A 23,871-nucleotide genomic window follows, 5' to 3' on the forward strand; every position below is an offset into this window, starting at 1 on the left:
CTCTCTCTCTCTCTCTCTCGATCTCTCTCTCTCTCTCTCTCTCGCTCTCCGCGTGACTGATGCGCGTCGGTTTCGTGTCTGTCTGCGTCCACGCCCCCTCCTCGCTCATGGCCTCCCCTGCCACTCTACTGGCAGACAGCGGGCAGGAAGGGCGACCCTGTACAGTCCCCAGCATGGGCGTGCCCACATGGAACCAGTCCGGACAGGTTCTGCTCCGCTCGAAGGATATCGAACCATTTCCCTGCTGCTTCTGCCTTTCTTCTGTGGGGACCCAGAGCTTAATGGGAAGTTGGCTATAAGGCACAGGGCTTCACTTGGCCTCTGGCTTAGCTACACAGGTCAAGGGTCGTGGACTGTGACTTACAGCAAGGAGGGTGCCGACTGGGGGCAGATTAAATACCCAGCGGGTGCCATGGTGGTGTCAGTGGTCTTCACCGGGCTGGACTGTGTCATGGGAACCGACAGGACTGGCTGAAGGGTTTCTGCTGTGCTGGTCAGCACCTCCCCTTCATCATACATCACTTTCCTAACCCTGACCCAGCAGGCGTTTAGCGCCTCCCCATGACAGGCCCATCAGCGAAAGACTGGGATCATTTGAGTGAATCGGCGTAGAGGCCTTTGGAGACTGAAACCGGACTGTCTCCCTGCGCTCAGGGGCCGGAGCTCTCCGGTCTGAGCAGATTCACTGGCGAAAGGGGGAGGCTCCTGTCAGGCCTGTGCGCGGTACTGCGGCAGGGACGCAGGAGTCAGGAGACGCTGACTCGACGCCGGGGTTGATGAGGTTACTGCTGGTCATTCTCTCTCCCATTTGCCAAGAGCGCCAGCAGGCAGAGGGGCCTCTTCTCTGCCTTGTCACTGGCTTGTCTTCTGCTCAGGGGGATCGAGGTGGGTCTGGGCCCGGGTTCTATAGAGGGCGCGTCTGCAGCGATGGCGTCACCTGGCTTCCCATCGAGGCCATGCCGGGCCTCTTGTCCCTTAGGAAGTTCCCAGATTTTCCTGAAGGCCGGATCTCCCACGCGAACAGGAACAAAGACCAGGTGGCAGCGGCTTTTTTTCGAACTGGGACAAAACCGTTCGTACTGAGAATCAGCCCCCGATACTCAGGGCGAGTGAGCTGGGGGTGCTGTTGTCTCTCTTTCTCCGTGGGCGCTCAGCTGCTCGTTACCCTGCCCAGAGCAGACTAGCAGGGGCAGGGGGCCAGTCTTATCGGGGCTCTGTGGGGGGGGTTCATAGCAGAAGACCGCTCCTAAGAGCTGCATGCGTGCTCACTCACTCGACCCCACCTCCCTCTGGGTGTGAGAGCTCTGATCACGGCGGGGGGCTCCGATTTACCCCCAGACGCCCGGGGACGCAGGCAGAGAACCCAGAGCAACACCAGACGAGGGCCGACGCCTACAGCAGGGCGGGTTCCCAGCCCCGGGGGAAGACGGGTGTGTGAGTTCGAGGCCCCTCTGAATCAAAGCCCCCTTTTCTTCTCTCTTCTGCCTCTCGCGGGCCGGTCCATCGATTCTAGCTCGACTGATCGACCACATCCTTTGTGCAGTTGGTTGGCTTTTATCTTCCTGCAGCAGCAGGATAGGGGTGGGAGGGCTGCCATGGCCAGAGTCTGGGGGGGGGGGGGGGGTGTGAGGTGGGCCCTGGTCCCACACCAGCAGAGGCAGAGGCAGAGAGAGTGACAGACCCAGACCCCTCCTCACTCGTGCTCGTCGTGGGCCGCGCTGGGGCCTTTGAGACAGCTGAGGTGTGAAGCCATGCACAAACCACAGCCCTGAGAGAGCCTCCAGTCTGCGAGCTGGCTGCAGACACTTCTGCACCTCCACTGTGCAGAGGCGCCCTCTCCGAACGCCCTGGGCCCAGCCTGTCTGCCTGCCTGTAGCGTCTCTGTGCAGCTCGCAGACGAGGGCTCCTCTGGGTGCCAGCATGGGCAGCACATACATGTGGCAAGCAGACACGCATGTAGGCGTGTTACTGTGTGTGTCATGGCTTCCATGGCCAGACACACAGGGAGTGCACAAAGCTACTGGCGGAATGCACAAAGCACTGGCATGCTCTCTGCAGTCCCAGCTACTCTTGCCTGCCAACTCCCACATAATGATACAATTGGGAGTAATGCTCACTCTAAATAATTTCCAAAACCAGGCTCTGCGGTGTTCTTTCTCAAGCCTACCTCTTGGCATTTCAATGACTTATGGGGGCCATTCAAATCATCCAAAAGACTAGCATGTTCGGGGCACTCCTGATAAAACCCCTCTGGTATAAAGGCAAGAACTCTCAGCTCTTGGAGAGCAGGGGGGAAAAGGCCGAGCTGGAGAGGCAGCAGGGGCTCGTCAGCAGTCCCCGCCCGGAGAGTACAGCCTTCCTCACCTGGAGGAAGAGTGGAGGCTGCAGACAGAGTGGCAGGATCATCGGTCCTGGAGTTTTAATGTGTTCCAGTCACAGTGACAAAACATGCTGCCATTGCTAATGAAACCACTCCTGCCTGCCTTCTGACTACTGCAGCTTTACTGCAGAAATACTTCAAAGTGTTTTTTTTTCCCCGAAGGCTTGAGTTGCCTGGGGGGCAGCTGTGCAGCCTGGTGTGGGAGCAGGGCTCGGGGTGGAGGGTTCGAGGCCTGGCAGGACCAGGCTGCTGTGAGCTCCGGCGCGCTGTGTGAACTGTGGATACTTGCACAGCCCCAGTGCTCTCTCTGGCAGACAGAAGGGGAGTTTCACATTGTCATAGCGAGACGCCGTCCGCCTGGCAGGTAATGAATGGATTTCTTTACAAGAACTACTGTCACTACTAAAGAATAACAATTATATCAACACTTCCTGGAAGCATAAAGGTATGATCAGTCCTTTAGCCCACACAGGCTGAGCCTTGTGGCAAAACAGAGGCAAATTCTCAGACATGATATGGGCTTGTTCGGCAGGAACAAGCCCAAGGTTAAGTCGTCTACTCTAGCTGTGTGAAAAAGTTTGGCAGTGTGTGACACCTGCTTGTCTGCTGTGTTTCTGGCTGGCCATTGATTTGAATGTGACGGACGGTCCTGTGGGCTCCGAACATTCTCCAGTCCAAGAGACAGCAAGCGGTACGGGTCAGGATTCAAGCACAGCCTACAGAATCTCTGCCAGACAGTACCCTGGGCTTAACGGCGGCCTTTCACTGCAAGGGCAATATATCTGCAGAAGTGCTGTCGTCTTCATAAATGTGACAGATTAACAAAGATTGCAAAAGAGCAATTTCTCCAAGCAACAAGTTGTTGTCATCTCTTTCATTGATAGTACTGCAGGACTGCAGTTCAGTTTCTTATTGCATCTGCAATTGCACTCATTATACTGTAATTATTGTGAGCCGTTAATGACAATACAACAGTATTGGTACGTAATTCTCAACTACAATAGTGCCACAATATTATTGTAATCACCCACTTATTATTGTATTGCTGCATTGTTAAATATTTTTACTCAGCTGTTATTACATGTTAACGACTTCAAACAGAAACCTTTATAAATTGGTATCTGGGCGTGGGATGAGTGCACTCTCCCTTCGGAGATCATGGAGCATGCTGTGTTTTAACCAAGCGCCACACAGAGAGGGAAGCATCTTAATCGCGTCTGCTGGTTTTGCGTTTTTAATCAGCGAGGCCCGAGTCAAGACAGAACATTCTGGAGAATTCTGTGACTTTCTCTCGCAATCTGTCACTCTCTCTCTCTCTCTCTCTCTCTCTCTCTCTCTCTCTCTCTCTCTCTCTGTGCATCGTGCAGATGTGCATGAGCAGGAACTGTCTTTCTGGCCAACTGGTCGAAACAACAGGACAGAAAACAGGCAGAAATAAACGAGCACCTGTTGCTCTGTGCCGGTGAGCAGACTGTGAGGAGTAGATCAGTAGATCTGAATGTGAAGGACAGTCCTGTTATCTCTGAACATTCTCCAGTCCAAGAGACAGCGAGCAGTACGGGTCAGGTTTCAAGCACAGCCAACAGGATCTCTGCCAGACAGTACCCTGGGCTTAACAGCATGGCTGGCCAGGCTAGAATCTCCAGCCCTCCCACAGCCTGGGTCTGGTCTAGTCCTAGCCCGGTTGATCGGAATGCCAGTCCTCGCCCTGGCAGCTAAATTTTAAATTTGGGGTGCGAGTGACGCAAGTCCCTGGCCTCACTGGATCAGTCCAGCACCCCTGCACTTTGACTCGGAGGCGAGATGGAGTTTAGCTGGGAGGTGTCCATTCAGGTGAAAATTAAAATATGCTTAAACAGGCCATGAGGTTTTGCGAGAAAGCTTTGTTATTGATATTGTGGCGACTCTTGCTTGGTTTCGACACTGCCACAGCAGTAGCGTAGCACTCATCATCATCATCATCATCATCATAATCAGCGACATCAGTATAATAGCACAGCAGTTTAATATGATAGCATCTTCAAAACAGACTCAGTCCCATATAGTAGTGCGTGTGATACGCAAAGATGTAAAAGAAAGAAAACAAAGCAAAACTCAGCGAACTGACCTAGTAAAACCTAAACTAAAACTAAAGTTAAAAAGCAGAATCATTCATTAACATCGGGACAGCAAAGCTGGGAGAGACAACTGGAGCCACAGTTCAGCACGAGCCATTTTTATATAAATGTATAAAAATGTTAATATAGTGCCCCCCCCACCCAATCAATATGATCGTATTGAATGAAATGAGTTGAAAAAGCAGGGGTTGTCTTACTTCTGCCGGCCTGTGTCTCGCCCCGAGCGGTCATCTCGTCACCCCGCAGTGAGGACAGTGCTTTTATAGCAAAGGACAGGCTGCTCTGTTTTCCATGACCACTCGCTCTGAGCTGCCTCCTCCAACCAGACCAGCTCTTCACACACAGCTTCACACCCACTGTGGCCTGCGAAGCAGCCGCCTACAGCTGGAAAACATCTTTCATTCAAAATATCAACACGTAGGTCATGTCGACCCCCAGTGAGGAACCGAGCCCACCACCTGGGGGATGCAGGCCCCGTTTTGTTTCGCTGGCCGTCTCTCCTTGCCTCACTGGTCTCAAGGCTGTTTGCAGTGTGGTATAACAGCGCTCAGTAACGTCACCCTGCAGGCGTGCTCTCTTCCAGCAGGCCGGTCGCCGTGAGAACTGAGAAGCAGTTGTTTTTTGTTTACCATGAAGAGGCCATCTTCATTACAAAGAGGTTGGTTTGCGAGCTACCAACGTTGGTTTGCACGAGAAAGACGTTAGCTAATGTGTTGTAACAAAATTGCTTAGGTTTATTACTCTGGCGAATTTAAACTGAAACAAGTCACACCCTTTGGTGGTTTTTCGTAGAGTTGATATACACGCAACATGGGCTAGAGTATAACAAAGAGAACCCACATAAACCAATGCTGCTGTTGTTGCTTATTGTCCAGCACACGGCCCAGTCACAGGGCTCTGGACTCTTCTAGTCCCTGTGGAGTCCAGGACACTGTCACAGCCCAGTCACAGGGCTCTGGACTCTTCCAGTCCCTGTGGAGTCCAGGACACTGTCACAGCCCAGTCACAGGGCTCTAGACTCTTCTAGTCCCTGTGGAGTCCAGCACACTGTCACACAGCCTAGTAACAGGGCTCTAGACTCTTCTAGTCCCTATGGAGTCCAGGGCACTGACACAGCCCAGTCACAGGGCACTAGACTCTTCTAGTCCCGGTGGAGTCCAGTACACTGACACAGCCCAGTCACAGGGCTCTGGACTCTTCCAGTCCCTGTGGAGTCCAGTACACTGACACGGCCCAGTCACAGGGCTCTGGACTCTTCTCATCCCTGTGGAGTCCAGTACACTGACACGGCCCAGTCACAGGGCTTGAGGCTTTTAAACTGACCATTTTTAGTCCCATGAGGGTTCCTGAAGTGTTCAGAATCTTCAAAGGCATTACCAGTCAACACTGTGGACTTCTGTAGATGGAAGTACGTTTAAAGCCAAGGAGCCAAGTCAAGAAACACATGGTTGTAACAGACAACCATGATCATGAAACTAACACCCTGGCGCCTTTCATGACAGACTGGGAAGTCATGCTTAGAGCAATGAGCTACGAACTACCAAACAAGCTGAGTGGCCTTTTCCCATAACAAGTATTGTTCTCATAGCCCATATCTTGTATATTGACTCTTTTTAGTCACGATGCTCTAAAAAGTGCATGAGATGCTCATCTTGCTCATTCAGTAACCCAGTACTCACAGCCCTGTGTATTCCTGTTCCCTGTTCTAACTGAACGTCCTTTTAGTTTCCAACTGTGTGTGTCCTTGTTTTGGTACTGAACTGACCCGATTTCCCTTTTTCATCTCTCTTAGGATTTTCTACACCTGGATCAAATCTTCTCTCAGTCCCCTGTTGTAGACTAAAGAGATTTAGTTCCTCTATCCTGTGTGTATATGACCATCCCCTGAGAGCAGGAAAAACTCCTAATGCTCTTCTTCCTTAATCCTTTTTTGTGGATCTGGTGACCAACACTGGACACAGTGTGCGAAGTGATCTTACTAGTACATTGTAGGGCTTGAGCGTAACTTCCACACTTTCTGCTGGGTACCCACTCTTTCTCTTTGGATCGGTATTGCTTCCCTATATTGTCCTGATGAGGAAATAGAAGAATCTGGATAAACGCCCACGTGCCTCTTGTGCTCTTGTGTGTAGGTTCCTGCTGCTCGGCTTCACTCCCGTGATGTATGTATTATATATTCCTACTTCCTGTTGTAGTATTTTATCTGAGTGTAGGATTTTCTCTCTAGGATTTCTCTGTGTAAGGTTCGCCCGGTGTGCAGGAATTTCTTGTGTGAAGGACATGCTGTACAAACACCTGTTGATGCCAGAAAGAATCTGACAGATAAACTGAACAAGCACACTGATGTCTTGCATATAAGGAAGTGTGTTGGAAGGATCAAAGGCTAGCCTTAAATATATATTGATCCTACAATATGTGCTTCTCCAATACCATGTTGGGTAGATAGAGGAAGTGTTTTAAAGTATAAAAGGACACTTGTGAACAAGGGGCAGCAGATCAGATAGGGAGAGACGCACTCTGTCCGTCTGATCTCCAGGAGGCTGAGAGGGTATTTCTTCCCTGAACTGTGCTGTGACTTGTTTCTCTGCACTGTGTGGATCACATTGTGCCTCTGAACACTTGCTAGTTTAGTCATGATTTTGTCTCAGTCGTTTTGTAATTTGTCACTGTTTCTGTTGGCCAATTCCACTCTTTATGCTAATTCAGCTAGTTTGCTGTTTGTACCAGAATCTGTACAGATACCGATCAGGAAGAGCACTGGGCCGTAACTGGTATTCAGGCTGATGTAAGCAGTGGTGTGCCACACGGATCTGATTATGTTCCTATAGATGTTTACCTTTCGTTATCTGATTACTGAGCTGTGCTGACATTTCCCTGGACTCCTGCTGGCTGTTAATTTGAGAATTAACCTCTTATTATTATTATTATTATAAGAAGTTTTCTGGGAATCCTAATATATAAAGTAATGTGTTGTACTGCTAATCCTGTACAGTACTGTACAGTACTGCTAGTCCTGGTTTCTTGTGAGACTTGCTAGCATTTTGAAGACTAACCTTCCTTTTTTAAATCCATCTTCTGCTCTGTCATCTCTTTTAATTTACTGGTAATGGAGGTAAGATTGATCAGTCTATGGTTTCCTTGTCTGGATAATTTAGAATTGGTGTTACAGTGGAAATTATTCCCTCTGTGGGCATGATTTCCCATTATACGTAAGAGCTGAATGTCCTTTCCTGAAATCTATGAATAACGTCCCTAAAGTCCTTGAGCACAACTGGGAAAATTCCACCAGACCCTGAAAACGTATTAACTATCCCAGATGCTGCAGAACCTCAGTACCTGTTATGCTACAACGACCCAAAACTGCTCATCTTCATTAAGCATGTTTACTGTATCTTTATCATCCTCTCTTATTAACCCTTATTTACTTTTGTGTTGACATTTCTATTATATTAAATGTTGAAAACTGTATTTTTTGTCTATTACAATATTTTTAGGGGATAATTGGTTTTGCCCCTCAATCATTGCTTTTGAAGTTAAACCATCCTCCTTCCTACCCACTCTGATCTGTTGCCAGTTGACTGCCTGCAGCCTTTGCCTCATTCCTTCATAGTCTGCTTTTCTAAAACTGCACTTTTACACTAAAGCCCGGAGATTAATCACAACCTTGATTTCCCAACAATTCCCTGAAGTATATCCTGTTTGAAAAGACTAAGTCCATAAAAGCATTGCTCCAGTGCTTGTAATTGATAAAGGCTTGTGCATTTACAAACTGGGCTAAGAAGCCATGGTTAATTATAATAATAATAATAATAATAATAATAATAATAATAATAATAATAATAATAATAATAATTGCTTACACTTATATAGCATTTTTCTGGACACTCCACTCAAAGTGCTTTACAGGTAATGGGGATCCCCTCCACCAGCACCAGTGTGCCGCCCCACCTGGATGATGCGACGGCAGCCATAGTGCGCCAGAACGCTCACCACACACCAGCTCTCAGTGGGGAGGAGAGCAGAGTGATGAAGCCAGTTCAGAGATGGGGGTTATTAGGAGGCCATGACTGGTAAGGGCCAATGGAAAATTTGGCCAGGACACCGGGGTAACACCCCTACTCTTTTCGAGAAACGCCCTGGGATTTTTAATGACCACAGAGAGTCAGGACCTCGGTTTCACGTCTCATCCGAAGGACGGATAACAATCATGTTATTTTCAGCTCCTGCTGCCCAGTTTGTGTGAGGAAAGTTGCAGTCTCCCATTACTACAATGATCTCGCCAAAGCAGATGTGTGCTGCTGCTCTTTCCCCTATCCCTGCAAAGTCTTCGAACGCTGCATCAGCGGTGACTGGCAGTGGCGAGGGCCTTGAGGTCGAGATGGATCGAGGCTGACTCGACGGCAGCTCAATGCTTGCACCGCGCGCGCGGGATGCATACGCAGAAACAGAGAGGAATAGATCTGTGAGTGCGTTTTTCTCTGCTTCCCCAGAGCACAGGCGGCCTGTCAATCAAATTTGTTTACCCGATTCCCCGGATTTATTTTGAGTAACCGTCTCGCTACGAAAAGCCCAAATCGAGGCGTGCGTGCGTGTTTCGGTGTACTGCATTCGGCGGCACCTGGGTATTCTTAGGAAACGTATTTAAAGCAGCAGCTGCACTGGGACCCCCCCTTGACCTCCCGCGCGCGCACACCTGCCCCCTAGACCTCACCCCCTCCCTCCCCCAACCCCCCGCTGGGTTCCGCTACCGTTTTCGACTTTGGTTTTTCGGCTCACCCGAAACTCCGCAGCATCGCAAATCCGGAGAGGACCCGGACCGGACGAGACACGTTGGCCCTCCCACCCACCGCGCGGCAGGGCCCCGGGATTACCCAGAATTCCGTTCGGTAGGAGCTGGATGGTCCGGCCAATCTGGGCAGGCTGAGCTGGTTCGCCTGAGTGCGTCTTTTCTCATTTTCTGCCCCTTGCTGTTTGTGCCTCTAAGCAATTGCAGCCGCGCCACCTCGTTTATCTGATGCAGCTCATTTGTGGTTTGCAGCGCTCGGTTTTTCCCATCGGGGCTGTGCTAATAAAGCGCGCTGCATTCGTGTTCGAAGACAAGACTGAGCCGGAGAGACAGCCAGCCCTCGCCCGGGTTGGACAGTAACCGGGAACCCGCTGGGAAAATACGTGCACCTCTGAGCACAGAGCTCAGCTGCAGGGGTGTTACCCCTGGACCACAATCCCCCTCGTAATCCCCCTCTCTGAACTGGCTCCATCACTCTGCTCTCCTCCCCACTGAGAGCTGGTGTGTGGGGAGCGGACTGGCACATCATCCAGGTGGGTGTGGAGGGGATCCCCATTACCTGTACAGCGCTTACAGTGTATTTTCCACACAAATAATAATAATGTTTCTTTATTAGCCCTATACAATTTCTTGCATTAGGAATTCATTTTTTCACATACCCCAGCTTTTCTCCATGGAGAGACAGACAGGGAGAGAAGCTGGGGGTCAGAGCGCAGGGTCAGCCATTGTACAGTGTCCCTGGAGCCGCTGGGGTTAAGGGCCTTGCTTAACCAGGCAACTTTATTTGAACCGGCAACCTTCCAGCCACAGGTGCAGATCCTGAGCCACAGAGCCACCACTCCGCCCAAGCGCTATATAAGTGTAAGGATTATTATTATTATTATTATTATTATTATTATTATTATTATTATTATTATTATGGAAAGGAACAAGTAAAGGAAGTTTATTCCAGGCTGAAAGGAGAAGAAAAAAAAACAATGTTTCGGCTGTGGAGCCTTCTTCTGATACCCCAAGAAGGCTCCACCGCCGAAATGTTGTTGTTTTTTTTCTGTTTTTAGCAGGGAGTAAACCTTGACTTGTTCCTTTCACAGCCTATGCATACTGACACAGCTCCCGACGTTAACTATTATTATTATTATTATTATTATTATTATTATTATCCCAGCAGAGCTCTACTGCACGGTCATGTTCAGCGTGTGTGATCTGGTGGAATAGTTACGGCTTATTTTGAATCACGGTTTGCTACGCGTGACTGTAAAGGATCAGCTGATTCAATCTGCGATGTTCCTTGGTGTCACCTGTCGAGGTGTGGCGGCTGAGCGCCGAGGTGAAAACTGTCCCTCGTGTAAAAGAAAACCCTTCGCGTCTGATTCCCCTTTCCTCGCGGGATGCGCCCGCGACAGTTCGCGCGGGCGCGCCGCTCTCTCCGGCCGGACGCCACGGCGCGCTCCCGCCGCTGCGCCGCGCGAGACAGCACCCCGTCCTGGACGTTTTCCAGAACCTTCTCCGAGACACCTCGAGAGAGACTCGTTTACAGCTCGTTTGGAATCGTTCTCCGGGAACACCACGAAGCCACGCTCATGATAAAATGAGGGGTTAATTGTGAACAAATAGCGATACTGCGACGCACGTAGTAATATTAAAATATATTTTGAGGAGGAAAGAGAGGCTTAAACGTTTGAAGAAAATCCCAAACTAATCAAATTAACTCCCTTAAAAGCAAATTGCCACCGTGTTCTTCCTCAGATAATGTCTCCGCTCACAGGCCCTGAGATCGTCACGGCAGAGACGGGGTGTCGATTTCTTCACAACTGTGACGCGAAACTCAGAAACGAGTCCAATCGCTAAAACGATACGTCAGTGGCTGGTTTATTGGTTTTGGGGAAAAAAATAAGTGACGGAACTGCTGGGAAAGTGTGGCTGTGATTTTACAGCTCGATTCGGGCAGTGTACTGGGAGCAGCGGTCAGGGGAAGGAGCGTGGTTTTACTTCAGAAACAATGAGTTACGAAACCAGTTCTCCCCCAAACACTAAAAGACCAAGGCTAGCCCCTAATGGCCTCAATGGTTTAATGCAAAAATGAAGAATAAATGCAGAGAATGAGAGTATGTAACAGAGTCCAGGGTCCAATTACAGAAATGAAGAGCACAGGGTTGAAAACGTCCTCGTACTGTCAAGAAGAAGCCGGGACAGACTATTAAAGAGGAGGCAAAAAACGCAGTTTTCAACATTTAACATTCAAAAACAACGTTTTTTCTCCCGTCCTGCAAAAGCACACAAAAAAAACCTGTCAACACACAAGTAGATATCTGCGAGATAACCAGGGGTAACAGATGATGATAAAGATCCGGTGAACATGCCGAATTAAGATTTCACACCAAGTTTGCAACAGAAGACGCCACTAACAAGCCCCCCTCGAGTCGGTAGTATAATTGTGTAGCTTGATCTTGACGAAGCTCGCCGACGCAGCAGAAAGCAGCTCACGGCAGAGGTGTCTCTGAGCCTCTCCGGTGTCAGGCGCCGGGGGTGATCGAGAGAGGCGAGTTGGCACTGGGGGTGGGGTGAGAAACGGGGTAAAACCTCAGGCACGACGATCGAGCTTGATCGGATCGTCCCCGCGCGTGTGAAGCGGCAGTTTCGAGCCCCGGCCGACGCGCGCGCGTCTCGGTTTTACTATGGACGCAGGGCGCGCGCGCGCGCGCGCGCGCGTCGGGTTCAGACTTTTCGGAGCGGCTGCGTGTGCCCGAGGCGCGCGCACGCACACGAGGAGTGCAGTCCGGGGAGCCCGTCCTTCACGGATCTGTCGCCAAGAGGAAGCTGACCGGCTGAGCGCTCATTATTATCGGGGTAGCGGGTCGCCAAAGTACGAGACGCGAATTACACAACACGTGCTCTAAAGGAAACGTCGGACGCAGACGGGCTGCACATAAAACGGCCACGCGTTTCACCTTCATTTGAATAGGTGTTTTTTTTTCCAACTAATCGGTGGCTATTTTCTGAAGGCGTTCATCGCCGCGCTTCTCAGCCCTAGTTAAGACAAGACTTACCCCCACCCCCCCCACACACACTTATACCCTCTCTCCCCATCCTCCCTCGACAAAACCCAAACTGAGCTGGGGGCTTATAAATAAAGCATCTCGCCGGGTGCCTGTGAACTGACATGAGCTCATGCACGATGATGAAAAGCGACCGAGTCTGGGCACACAGTAATTCAGAGAGATGCGGTTTGCTTCAGTGTTTCCCACTCAGATGTGTTATTTTAGCGCACAATAGCCTCTTCGCACCTTCCAGCCTGCTGGGTGCTGAGCTGCTACAGCTGCGTCTTGTCTCTTGGCTGTAGTGGTTTTTTTTTGCATTTGCAATTTTTTTTTAAAGCCCCGGCACCATCCGTCGCGCGGACCCATGAAACTCGAGCCCAGAGCCCCGCGCCTCCGCACGTTCCGAGAGGGGCGGGTCTTGAAGCTCGGCCGCGCAGGCGCCGTCAGTGCCCGTTGGCTTCGGAGTCGCCAGCGAACAGACGGGTCTGGGAGCTCCTCTCGGTGATCTTCCGTGACCTCTGAAATCGCTGCGGAGCTCTAAACCAGATCTCAGGTCAGTCCACAAGGCATCCACGGGCTATCCCAGGGTGGAATCAGTCTCCTGGGGTCGCGACCTCCAGGTGCGCTCAGGTGTCACGGGCTGGGGGCCGGACAGGGGCGCACAGAGTCAGCGAGGGGCCCCAGAGGCCCCAGGGTCCCTACCCGCCCAGTTCATCAATCAGCCTCCGGAGATAATCGTATTGGCACACACACACACACACAGCTGTTTGTGGAAAAGTTGTTTTTCTGAAATACCGCCGCTGTTCCTAGCAGGACTGATAACCCCCCCCCGGCCTGTCTCTTACCCTGTCTGCCCCCAGCTTTTTTATCTTTGTCAGCTCCAGCATTCAGGATATTTGAAAACACCAAAGAGAAACAAACCGTCCGAATCTGATTGTCAGCCTGTGTAAGAACGTAGGCGGGCCACAAGCGGGGCAAGACCGCGCTTTACTTGTGAAAGCATTTTAAGAAGTTAAAATTTTAATCAAGACTGACAAAAACTACGAACATCAATACATAGTAACGTGTAAAAGAAAAAAAAAACAGACATAACCCTACAGCCAGACAAAGAGAAACAGCTCGAACAGCTTTTTCAGCCTTCCGGTTGAAACAACCAGGCGGACTGTCGGGCCCCACTGTTGGCCCCTGGCGACCCGCGGGGCCCCAGCCGGCCTGCGTGCGTGTGCGCGCTCGCTCGCTCCTTCCACCGGGGGCACGAGCAGCGGCGTCGTGTGCGCGCGCGCGCGGGTGCGCGGGCCCCGCCGGAGGCCCGAGCGACCGGAGTCTCGGCGGCGAGGTCGCGTCAGTGTTTTGACATAGAAAAACATCCTGAATTCATTATCGTTTCTGTCTCTGATCTGAGCTCGCGATCTCGGGCATCAGATCAGTTTTTGTTTTCTGTGCGATTTTCTGCACCGATTAAAGTCCTCCCCCCGCCCCCTGCTTTTTACTATCAAGGACTTTTACTGGCACCTCTTTAGAAAAATCTTTCTGGCTTCCGATCTTTTCCTATTTTTTTCTCATTCTCCTTTTCATTCGCGTAGATCTTATCGCAGGAGCCATTTCTATTTAAAACCTCTCTCTCTCTCTATCGACGCGATCAGCGCGGCTGCTTGTTTGAAGAAGGACTCTCTGCCGAGAAGCGGTTTCTAGCTCCTCTGCATTGCATAACGTTGAGAAAGTGACACTGAGACACGCTACAGATCCGGGGACAGGCAGCCTACACGCGCTTCCACGAGTGTTAATGAAAGGTTTAACCGCCCCGCGATTCCTATCAGTAACCAGCGCAGGTACACAGCGGGAGCGGCCGGCGGGTCGGGGCACCGCTGAGCCGGCGCGCTCCGAGCTCGGCGGGAGGATGGGCGGGCAGGCGGCGGGTGTGTGATTCATTTTGCTTCGTTATTCTAGTATTGGTCTCTCCAGTAAGAACAGTGTTGATGTGTGCAAATCCAAGTTCACGTTTATTAATAATGATAATTAATAATTGCTTACACTTCTATAGCGCTTTTCTGGACACTCCACTACACGCGCTGTACAGGTAATGGGGATCCCCAACACCACCACCAGTGTGTACCCCCCACACACCAGCTCTCAGTGGGGAGGAGAGCAGAGTGATGAAGCCAGTTCAGAGATTATTGTCATTATTCTCATATACAGGTATGTGGTATAATGAAATGCTATTTAGCTAGCTCTCAGACGGTAAGCAGTACGACAAACAACAACAATACAATTGTATAAGAAAGGAAAGACAGAGACAACAGGCAGTGTGCACAACAACAATAGGTGTGCAAAATCATACATCAACAGAATGAAATAAAGGATAGAAAAATGATGGGGAACATGCTTCTTGACATGTGAGGTAGAGGTAGATGTCAATGCGTGTTGGAGTTTGGGTCAAGAGAGAAGGCACTGTGAGGGTTCATGATGATCAGGGGAGCGGACCTGTGCTGACCAGGACGTGGTCAGGACGCCGGGCTGTGCGGCACTGACCGCGCTTTGGGCCAGCCGGCGGTGTGTGCGAGGGGGTGACCGGATCTCAAGGGGTCTGACCACAGGCGGCCGCCAGTGAGCGTCCCGCCTCTGCGTGGAGCGCAGAATCGTTCGAACCGAAATGAACAGGTGGTGTGAAAGATATCAGCCACAAAAAAGGATAACGTGCTAAACGAAAGAAGATGATTTCGAACGTCTTCTTTCTTAACCCGTTGTCATTTTCTACTAAGGGTTAGTCTGTGTATTTGAGGTGAATTCCCGCGTCGTGGGTGTATTTCTTAAAGGTGTGTCTATCTATATGTTCCGAGAGTCGGTGCACCAGGTTGACACCGGGCTGAAATTCGACTCAATCCAGCCCCGGATCTGATCGAACTGCTGTCTCCATGGAGACGGTGATTGTTATCGCGCTGGCAGGAGCAGAGGCTCGTGCCGGTGGGGGGGGGGGGCGCATCTTCTCGCGCGCCGCTCGTCGCTGCTGCGCCCCATTGCACAAAGGTGTGAAGCGGGAGTTATTTAAAGCAAGTCTTTTCCTCTTTGGTCCAATTGTTTTTTTTTTTTCACACCGACCTGAGTATCAGCTCACTTCAAAGGCCATTTTTAAAGTTCTAAGAATGTGCCGCAGCTAGAGGAAAAATAAAAACGCGTTGGAACGTGGAGGCGACGATTTGTGAAAATAAAGTATTGCAAATCCGTGTGTCGTTATCATTTTGCGTTTAGCGCTGCGCCTGGTGAACATAAATTAGCTGGGGAGTTTCTGTAAGCCTGTAATTTAACGGTAGTTCAGAACAACCCTCTAAGCCTTTTCTACGTTTTGGGGAAAGGGTATAAAGTCGGTATCGTTCATGTTTAGAAGTGCTGTATTGGGGAATAATTGTCGATTTTTCACTGTTGATACAATCGTTTTTTTTGTTGGTTTGTACCGTTGTATAAACGACAACAGTAAAAAAAAGCAATATAAAAGAAACTAACAATTCTCAATGAGCGCAGCAGTGTTGAAACAGCGAGTTCGGTGTTCAGTCTGCTGAATCGGCGGTGTTCAGTTCGTGCCTGTGCAGATTTGACAAGTAAAAACTAATCCCATGGTAATTCGTTATGATTTGCGGAAAGAAAAGAAAGGTTTGTTTTGTTTTCCACCGGAAAAAAAAAACGGATTATATTGTTTAAAAATAATTTGTACTGTTTTGGTTCTGCGCTGTAGGTGCTCCTCTCGGTGAGGAGAAGATTCGCCCTGCCTGACCCCTGACCCCGGCGGGACAGAGCCGGAGCGGTCTGGAGGCGGGGAGAATCACGTCATCGCTCAGCCGGCCGCGGGGCGGCGCGAGCCCAGGTGGCAGACCAGACCCGCGGGGTGCTGGAGCCGAGCGCAGATCGCGAGCTTGTGTGTTTTCCGCGTGCGGGCGGCGCGTGCTGTTTGCTGCGGGTGTTAAAACAGAGCGCCGTTATTCTGACGTCACTGATGGGCGTCCAGTTAGGCTTGAAACGCATCAAGTTTTCAGAGACGGACAACGAAAATGATATGATTCAAGGCGGTGTACAATACTTTCGAATCGGCCTATTTGACTCGGTGAATTAGGAATGTATATGCTGTTCGCTGTTGTATTTAGCGTCAGTCCTAGGGTGCATTTCAGGTGCTCTGAGCCCATAACCATGTCAATCACCCGACCTGTTTCTGATCAGACCATGGAATAGTCAAAGGTCCTATTTACAAACACGTCGGCTGTGTAGATGGATATTCAGCCCCTCGGAACTCGGGACCTTAGCACTCCTACTGCTAGGAGCAGGCAGCAGGCCTCATATGAGCGCTGTCCTCCTGCACAATATCAAGCACAAAACGGAGCAGAGTCCAGCTCTGGACCATTGGATGGGCTCTTTCTCGAGAGTACATCTGAGCGCAGTTGAGTGAATATAGTCTGAGGCTGTTAGATCTCCGAGCGCTGCGCTTTTGAAGAACTGCTCAGGAACCTCTGCGCTGCCTCGCGTTTCCTGACAGGCCTCCGAGGCGCCGCACCTGCAGCCCTGAGCGCCTCTGCGTGCAGCAGGATTTTGTACTCAGATTTCTTCAAATATGTTTGTGCCACGTCCGTGTCGCGCTGTGAGCCGGTGGAACTTGGACCCCATAACGTGCAGCGTCTGTCAGAGATCATAGACCCCCCCCCACACACAGGGGCGCCACTCCCCACGAGGCGCCTGTTAGAAAGTCATGACTCGCTGCAGGGCACGGCGGAGACACCGAGCTTCGGCCACGACACTCTTGACAGTTTCACACGTACTGCAAGCAGGCAGGACTGTCCTCGCATCACAATTAAAGCAAGATGCTAGCGCGTTAAACTTCAGAGCTCTACGGTACGTTGAAGTGCGTTAAAAAACAAACAAACTTGACAGTGGAAAGTACGTCACTTATCCAGAACTGCAGCAGAGCCGCGGTGCGTCGGAGGCCGACAAGGCAGAAACAGGGTGCAAGTCAGGCCTCGATCCCGGAGGGGGCGCAAGTCCATCCCGGAGCACAGGCCGGGACGATGGGGAGACCCCCATTATCCTGGGCTTGGCACTATGGGAGGAAACAGGCGTCCACAGCCACAGCAAACGGTAAACATCCACGCTAAAACCGGCGATGGGCTCAGTGGTTTCAGTGTAAGGGATGCAGCACTGTAGCTGGAGAAGTACAGAGTGAAGAGCAGAGCAGAAATCTCACCCATGTCACCCCTCTGTAGCACCGGCTACAAGAAAGCCAGGGCGTGCTCTCGGGAGCGCGCACTGCTGAGCCGCGGGCCGTCGCCGCTGTCAGTTGGCACCTGGGCTCTCTAGGACCGCGGCTGTTACTGTTTCCAGGACTGTTGTGTTTCCTCGAGGGGAGTTGTTAGAAAGAGGGGGCCCCCTCTGAGCCCCGCCGTCCCCGCTGCGCAACGGCTCCGCTCCAGGCCTCCCTGACACAGTCGCGACACAGCAGCAGGTGGATTTTTAATGATTTAACATTTAATAGACGCTTAAGAAACGTTTGCGAGTGTCCGTCTCGGCCCGGTCTTCTCCTCGAAGAGCCTGTAACCCGACTCGCAGCCTCACGAACCAGAATGCGCGTCCATCACGCGCCCTCTTCGTCTAGAAAAAGCTCAGTGTCCTCATCATCCCTTATTACAGCGAAACAAAACTTAGAGAATTCAAGGTTGTAGCTGCGTCAGCATGCGTAGGCTGCAAAGGAACAAGCAAAGGTTTATTGCTACTGAAAAGAAAAGAAACACAACGTTTTGACAGTGGAAACGCACCCGAAGAAGTCTTCTCCACAGCCGAAATGTTGTTTCTTCTCTTCTCTAAGCACGAAATAAACCTCGACTCGTTCCTTTGCAATACCGAGAGACGCCCGGGAGATGACTAACAGGAAGGACGCCCTCATTCCTAAGATCACGGCGTCCGTTTTTCGAACGTTCGTGAAAAGGAATCGGGCCGCAGAAAAAGACATTCGTGGGTATTTTTTTTAAATAGCAAAAAAAAAAACGGATTGTATGCCATGATTTCATAGCTGAGAGATGAGAACAGTAACACTCGACGGAATCGCCGCCCACTGGTTTCGAGAAGGATTCTGCTCTGCGTGTCCATATCACCGTTGCTCTTAACAGGTGTCTCATCAAGCCTGTCGGCAAGAGTTTTTGACCTGCTGCCGATGGTGGGGGTGTATTGTAACAGGAGGAGCTGGTGTGTTTCACCAGCCTTGTGATCGGGGGTCAATATTCGGGCTGTTGCTGCTTCTGCCTTTGAGCCCGAAGAGCTGCAGCGAGCTGGAAACTGCTTTAAAATCTAGACTCTGAGCTCGTCTTTCCATATGACTTTCTATAGATAGGCCTTATCTGATCGCAAACCACATAGTTCCTTACTTTTCACCTTTGTTCCGCTGTATCTACCATTGTACACTTGACACTGCTCTGCGTCTCTGTTTTATTTAGCTTGAATCCCACGTGTGACAAGGAACTGAGCTGCACCGCCTGTGGCCGCCCGCATTATTTTTATATGTGTGTTTTAGAATACAAATAACGAAAATAGAGATGGCGTTTATTGCGCAGGAAAGTGAAGTGCAATCTTCTCGGAAACCCATTTTTCTAATGCGAGTCTGCCTGTGCCAGTTTCCACTGCCCCGGGTTCGGGATCAGTTAAAATAACACCGCTGTAGCTGAACAAGTTCAAAGACGTTCGATTAATTTGGCTCTTAATGCTTCACAGACCATTATTAGAAATGGGAACCTTGCTCTAACCGAACACCACATTCTAAGCGAAAATACTGTATTCTGTGTGGACCACTGCATTGTTAATCTCTTCTGTAACTACCAGTTTATAAACTTTGGTTTAACATATTGCTGTTTCACTATCTAAAAGCTGTTATAAATTACACATTAGTTGGATTAATAAATGGCAAATTGCTTAGTATTGCTTAAACAGGATGTTTTTAAGGATGTGTGTATTATGTATTCTTACGACATTAAGTGAGCTTTTGCAGAATTTTGTATGTTATCGGGATTAATACGAAATAATCCACAACGTGATAATTCTGATTCTACAAATTGCATAACCTTCCTGACAAATATTTTAAGATAATCGTAATTCGGAATTTCTTAAACTTAATAACCCCAAACATCCTTTTAAAAAAAAAAAATCCCTCACCTGGTAATGTAAAATAAATTCAACATGTAAATTAGATTGAAATGCTGTACAATGGTGATAAACAAAATTATCGTTACACTTAGAGGGCACTTTTCTGGCCACTCCATTCAAAGCGCTTTTCTGGTAATGGGAACAACAATAAACACCTTTAAAAGTGGCTTCTGAAAGCGCTTTACAGTAAGAAATGTTGTTATTTAGAATTTAAGTGAGAGGAGAGGAGTAAGAGTAGAGAGGAGAGGAGTAAGGAGGTGAGAGGAGAGGAGTGAAGGGTGAGAGGAGAGGAGAGGAGAGGGGTAAGAGTAGAGAGGAGAGGAGTAAGGAGGTGAGAGGAGAGGAGTAAGAGTAGAGAGGAGAGGAGTAAGGAGGTGAGAGGAGAGGAGAGGAGTAAGAGTAGAGAGGAGAGGAGAGGGGTAGAGTAGAGAGGAGAGGAGTGAAGGGTGAGAGGAGAGGAGTAAGGAGGTGAGAGGAGAGGGGTAGAGTAGAGAGGAGAGGAGTGAAGGGTGAGAGGAGAGGAGTAAAGGGTGAGAGGAGAGGGGTAGAGTAGAGAGGAGAGGAGTGAAGGGTGAGAGGAGAGGAGTAAAGGGTGAGAGGAGAGGGGTAGAGTAGAGAGGAGAGGAGTGAAGGGTGAGAGGAGAGGAGTAAAGGGTGAGAGGAGAGGGGTAAGAGTAGAGAGGAGAGGAGTGAAGGGTGAGAGGAGAGGAGTGAAGGGTGAGAGGAGAGGAGTAAAGGGTGAGAGGAGAGGGGTAGAGTAGAGAGGAGAGGAGTGAAGGGTGAGAGGAGAGGAGTAAAGGGTGAGAGGAGAGGGGTAGAGTAGAGAGGAGAGCAGTGAATTGTGAGGTGAGAGGAGAGGAGTTTACGACCACACGTACACGGACACGAGTTCTTAATCACGCTGATCTCTCGGGACACACACAAGACCACACAGTGTACCCAGGAGGAACGAGAAAATAGGTGGTGGAAAAATAAACATGTAGTAGTGAGACCAGAAACAACAGCGTGGCGGAGCACGGAAAAAGCGCGCAGTGCAGATGCGTGTGGAGTCTGAGCCCCGCAGTGGGCTGGCGGCTGCTCTTGAGGCCGGTGGTCCTTGCTAAGCGCTACGCTCCCCCAGGGCCCACAGCCGCCCCCTGTGAAGAGATCCCTCTGCTGACCGCACACATCCAAGAGCTCGGGCCCTGCAGCCGTATTCACGGTCCGCCCCGTCCACACGCTCGCTCGAGTCGAGCCCGTGCAAAACTTTCTACAGCCCTGACGATTGTGCCCCCCCCCCACACCCCCCCTTTTTCCATTTTCCCAATCAAACAATTTATGCGACGTTTGCCAACTATGCGGGTGATCAGAATAGTTACGTCGAAGGGGGAAACGCGCAACATACAGCATCCGTGCAGCACGAAACTGACCTGAAGAAAAGGCGATTTAACAAGCTGGCCATTCGCGAATCAGTTCGAATAATTGCGCATTTACACTAAAACACTGTAATACTTTGTCGCTAGGAGTAGTTACGGAACATATTATTTCCTTTTCACCTTTGACACCAAAAAAGATGACTGCCAAGGCGATCGAAACGAGGACTTCAGGTGAGAGAGACACGTTCCCGTTACATCCACGGGAGGTGTGAGCATTTTAGACAGACTCTTTCTAAGAAGAGTTGTCACCGTGGCGAAGCTGACTCGTCTGGGGGCAGAGAGTGCACGCTGAACTGACGTGATGTTTGATGTGCGCTCCTGACTCATTCTGGACCTCAGTCATTTCAGCCGAGCGCGGCCTGCTACCTGAGAAAGTGAGTCGGCCTTCGCCGTGGCGCTGCGGTGTGAGACAGCTCGCGTCAGGATCCGAATCAGAGAAACTCGGCGACCCCTGTTTTTTTGCTTTTTTTAAAAAAAAACGCAGAAGAAGAAAAAAAACAGCTAACAATCCCGTGTGAACGTGCACACGTGTGAACCGACGTTAGCGCTGACCTTATGCGAGCAGACCAGAGGACACGCGTGGAGTTTCTGCAGAATTTCGCTGTGTTCCGCCCGTGAGGTTTTCCAGAAAAGAAGATGAGACTTTACCTTTCTTGCGAAAAATGTTTTTAGTTTCTCATGTGACTAAAGCATGTAATTATTCTAAAGGTACCTTCATTTATTCCTTTTGCTCCGTATAGTTGCCTCTGAATAATTCAATTCGATGCAATTAAACTGTGAACCATTTCCAGCCTCTATAGCTGTTACCCTGCGCATTCGCCGTGGTGGAGACTCGCGTGTGCCAGTTTTGGGGGTAAATAACTGCTTTTATAAATCCGCTGTAACTGCACCCTTTAGACAGGGATGAAGCATGACGAATAAACACGAGAGATCTTTATCAAAGGTTAGTTTCCATCGGGTATTGATTGATAGCGCTCCGTAATTGTATAACATCTTGTAAAGAAAGTGTTACTCTAGATTTCACGTCCCAACACCACACCGAGCGAACAGATGAGACACCGTAAAGTACATTAGTAAGCAATAGACGGTAGATCCTAACATCTGCTGTCTCCCCCCTGTATTGAAGAGACTGACTACCAGTAAGTACACAAAAGGTTATAGCACAGTTACTCAAACTCTAAACCCAACGGCGGAGGTGTCGGCGTGCATTCACGTACGTGAAGCAATCGTTACGATGATTCGCCTATAACGCAAGGTGCATGCGCCATCATTTTTGTTTTGACAAAAAGCACGAAAAAGTTCGCTTCATTTCTAAATATAGCTGACCCCTCCAGTTTCTGTCGCTAATTTCCTGTCGGGCTCAGCTGAAAAGGACACTTGGCCTTTTCGTATTACCAAAATACATAAATTACACATCCCGGTGCGCTTGATCGAGGTGGCATCCAGACTAAGAAGTGAACACTTCTCAAGAATAGAAGATGTTGTAGTTGACGCGTCTGTATATATGATCAAGGGTATATTTTTCAGGGTTTCATCTATATAAAACCTCTGGATAAAACATAGATTCAAACGATTTCTCTCTTGTGTACAGTTGCTATATTATTGTTGTAATGAGCTCATGAAACAGACATCTTTCTGCCGAGCTCTGAAAGGAGGTCTCGTTCTGACACGTCGGAAACTGACACCCTGCTCTTAGTTGTGGTGTGTCTATGAGACACTGGCCGGTACCCTCCAGGTTGGAAATGCCATCTGTATTTCTTAGCAAATTGTTGGATTTTCCTCAATGGATAAGTAGCGCCAGATTGGGAAAACACTTTCTGCCCTGTCGCAGTGCCACCAGCAGGCCTCTGAGATCTGGTCTGTTGATCTCGTTAGCATCTCTCTGCGGTGGTTTCAACAACAACCTCTTATATTCACAGGCTGAACACCATCGTCGGCTATTACAACCCGGCCCCAGTGTAATTACATGGTAATAACCGTGTTTGTGCCCAGTGCACCAGTGCCGAGCTCTGCTCCCTCCCCGGCTGCCAGGCCTGCCCTGGCCCGCTGTGAGCTGGCGCGTGTTCCCGAATCCCGAAGCAGAGAGAGAGGGGAAGCCGGATCTTACCTGCAGTCGCTTTCCCAGGAGCAGAAGGGTGGTCCTCTCTGACGGGCGCCCTGACGCGCTGCCAGGGGCGCCTCGCTGGCACGCCGGCCGCCGGACTGGCACTGCCCTCCCTGCTTCCCCGGACCAGCTGACCTCCTGCCTTGCTTGGCTCCAGGCCTGCCTGACCCTCCTCCAGCTGCGTGTCTCTGCCTGCCTGTCTGCTGCACCTGTCACCCCCCCGGTCACACTGTCTCGCCCATCGCCGACCGACGCAGGGACCTGTCCCCCTCTCCTGTCAGCGTGCTCACGTGTGGCGGCTCGCCTAATCGCCTGTCGGTGTGTCTGTCTCGCCCGTCTGTCTGTGAGTCTCCGTCACCCTCCACCCCTCTCTCTCTCACTCTCTCTCTCAGTCCCAGTACCTCCCCTGTACTCCACACACAGGCTGAGTCACTGCGCTGCTCCCTCTCTCACACAGATCGACGAGGCCTCTGTGGGTCGCGCTCAGCGAACGGGGGAATTTCTTCGTTCGTCTCTTCGGCTTTTTTTTTCCCCTTTTCGAGCGAAACGACAAACTTTTTTCTCTCTCTCCTCTGCTCGCCGACTTTCTGCTGGCTCTCCCCAGCCTTGTGAGAGGTGATCTCTGGGCTGGGCTGGGCTGGGGGTGGGGAGGACAGACGAAGAGGAGAGAGTGTGACAACGAAGGAAGCAGAGCGAGCGATGGAGAGAGATAGAGAGCTGGAGAAAGTGCAGGCAGGTGAGAGAGAAAGCAGAGAAATACACCCTGCTGTCTCTGAACCCGGCTCGGCCACACTCGGGCTCCAGTACAGAGATCCATTCTGGCTGCGTGCCTGACCTCAGTTCTGACCCAATGTACGACACCAT

At 50.3% G+C, this 23,871-nt stretch overlaps 1 protein-coding gene across 1 annotated transcript in view; it reads right to left on the reverse strand.

Moving 5' to 3' along the window:
* LOC148639275 (uncharacterized) overlaps positions 1–23,590 on the reverse strand; it is a 34,570-nt gene extending 10,980 nt beyond the window's left edge. Inside the window, exon 1 of the mRNA XM_088622116.1 lies at positions 23,011–23,590. The gene's annotated coding sequence lies outside the window, so the exon portion shown is untranslated. The remainder of the gene's footprint in view (positions 1–23,010) is intronic.
* Positions 23,591–23,871: the final 281 nt, after the last annotated feature.

This window comes from Lepisosteus platostomus, chromosome 27 (genome assembly GCF_059453375.1).
Source record: "Lepisosteus platostomus isolate fLepPlt1 chromosome 27, fLepPlt1.hap1, whole genome shotgun sequence".
NCBI classification, from domain to species: domain Eukaryota; kingdom Metazoa; phylum Chordata; class Actinopteri; order Semionotiformes; family Lepisosteidae; genus Lepisosteus; species Lepisosteus platostomus.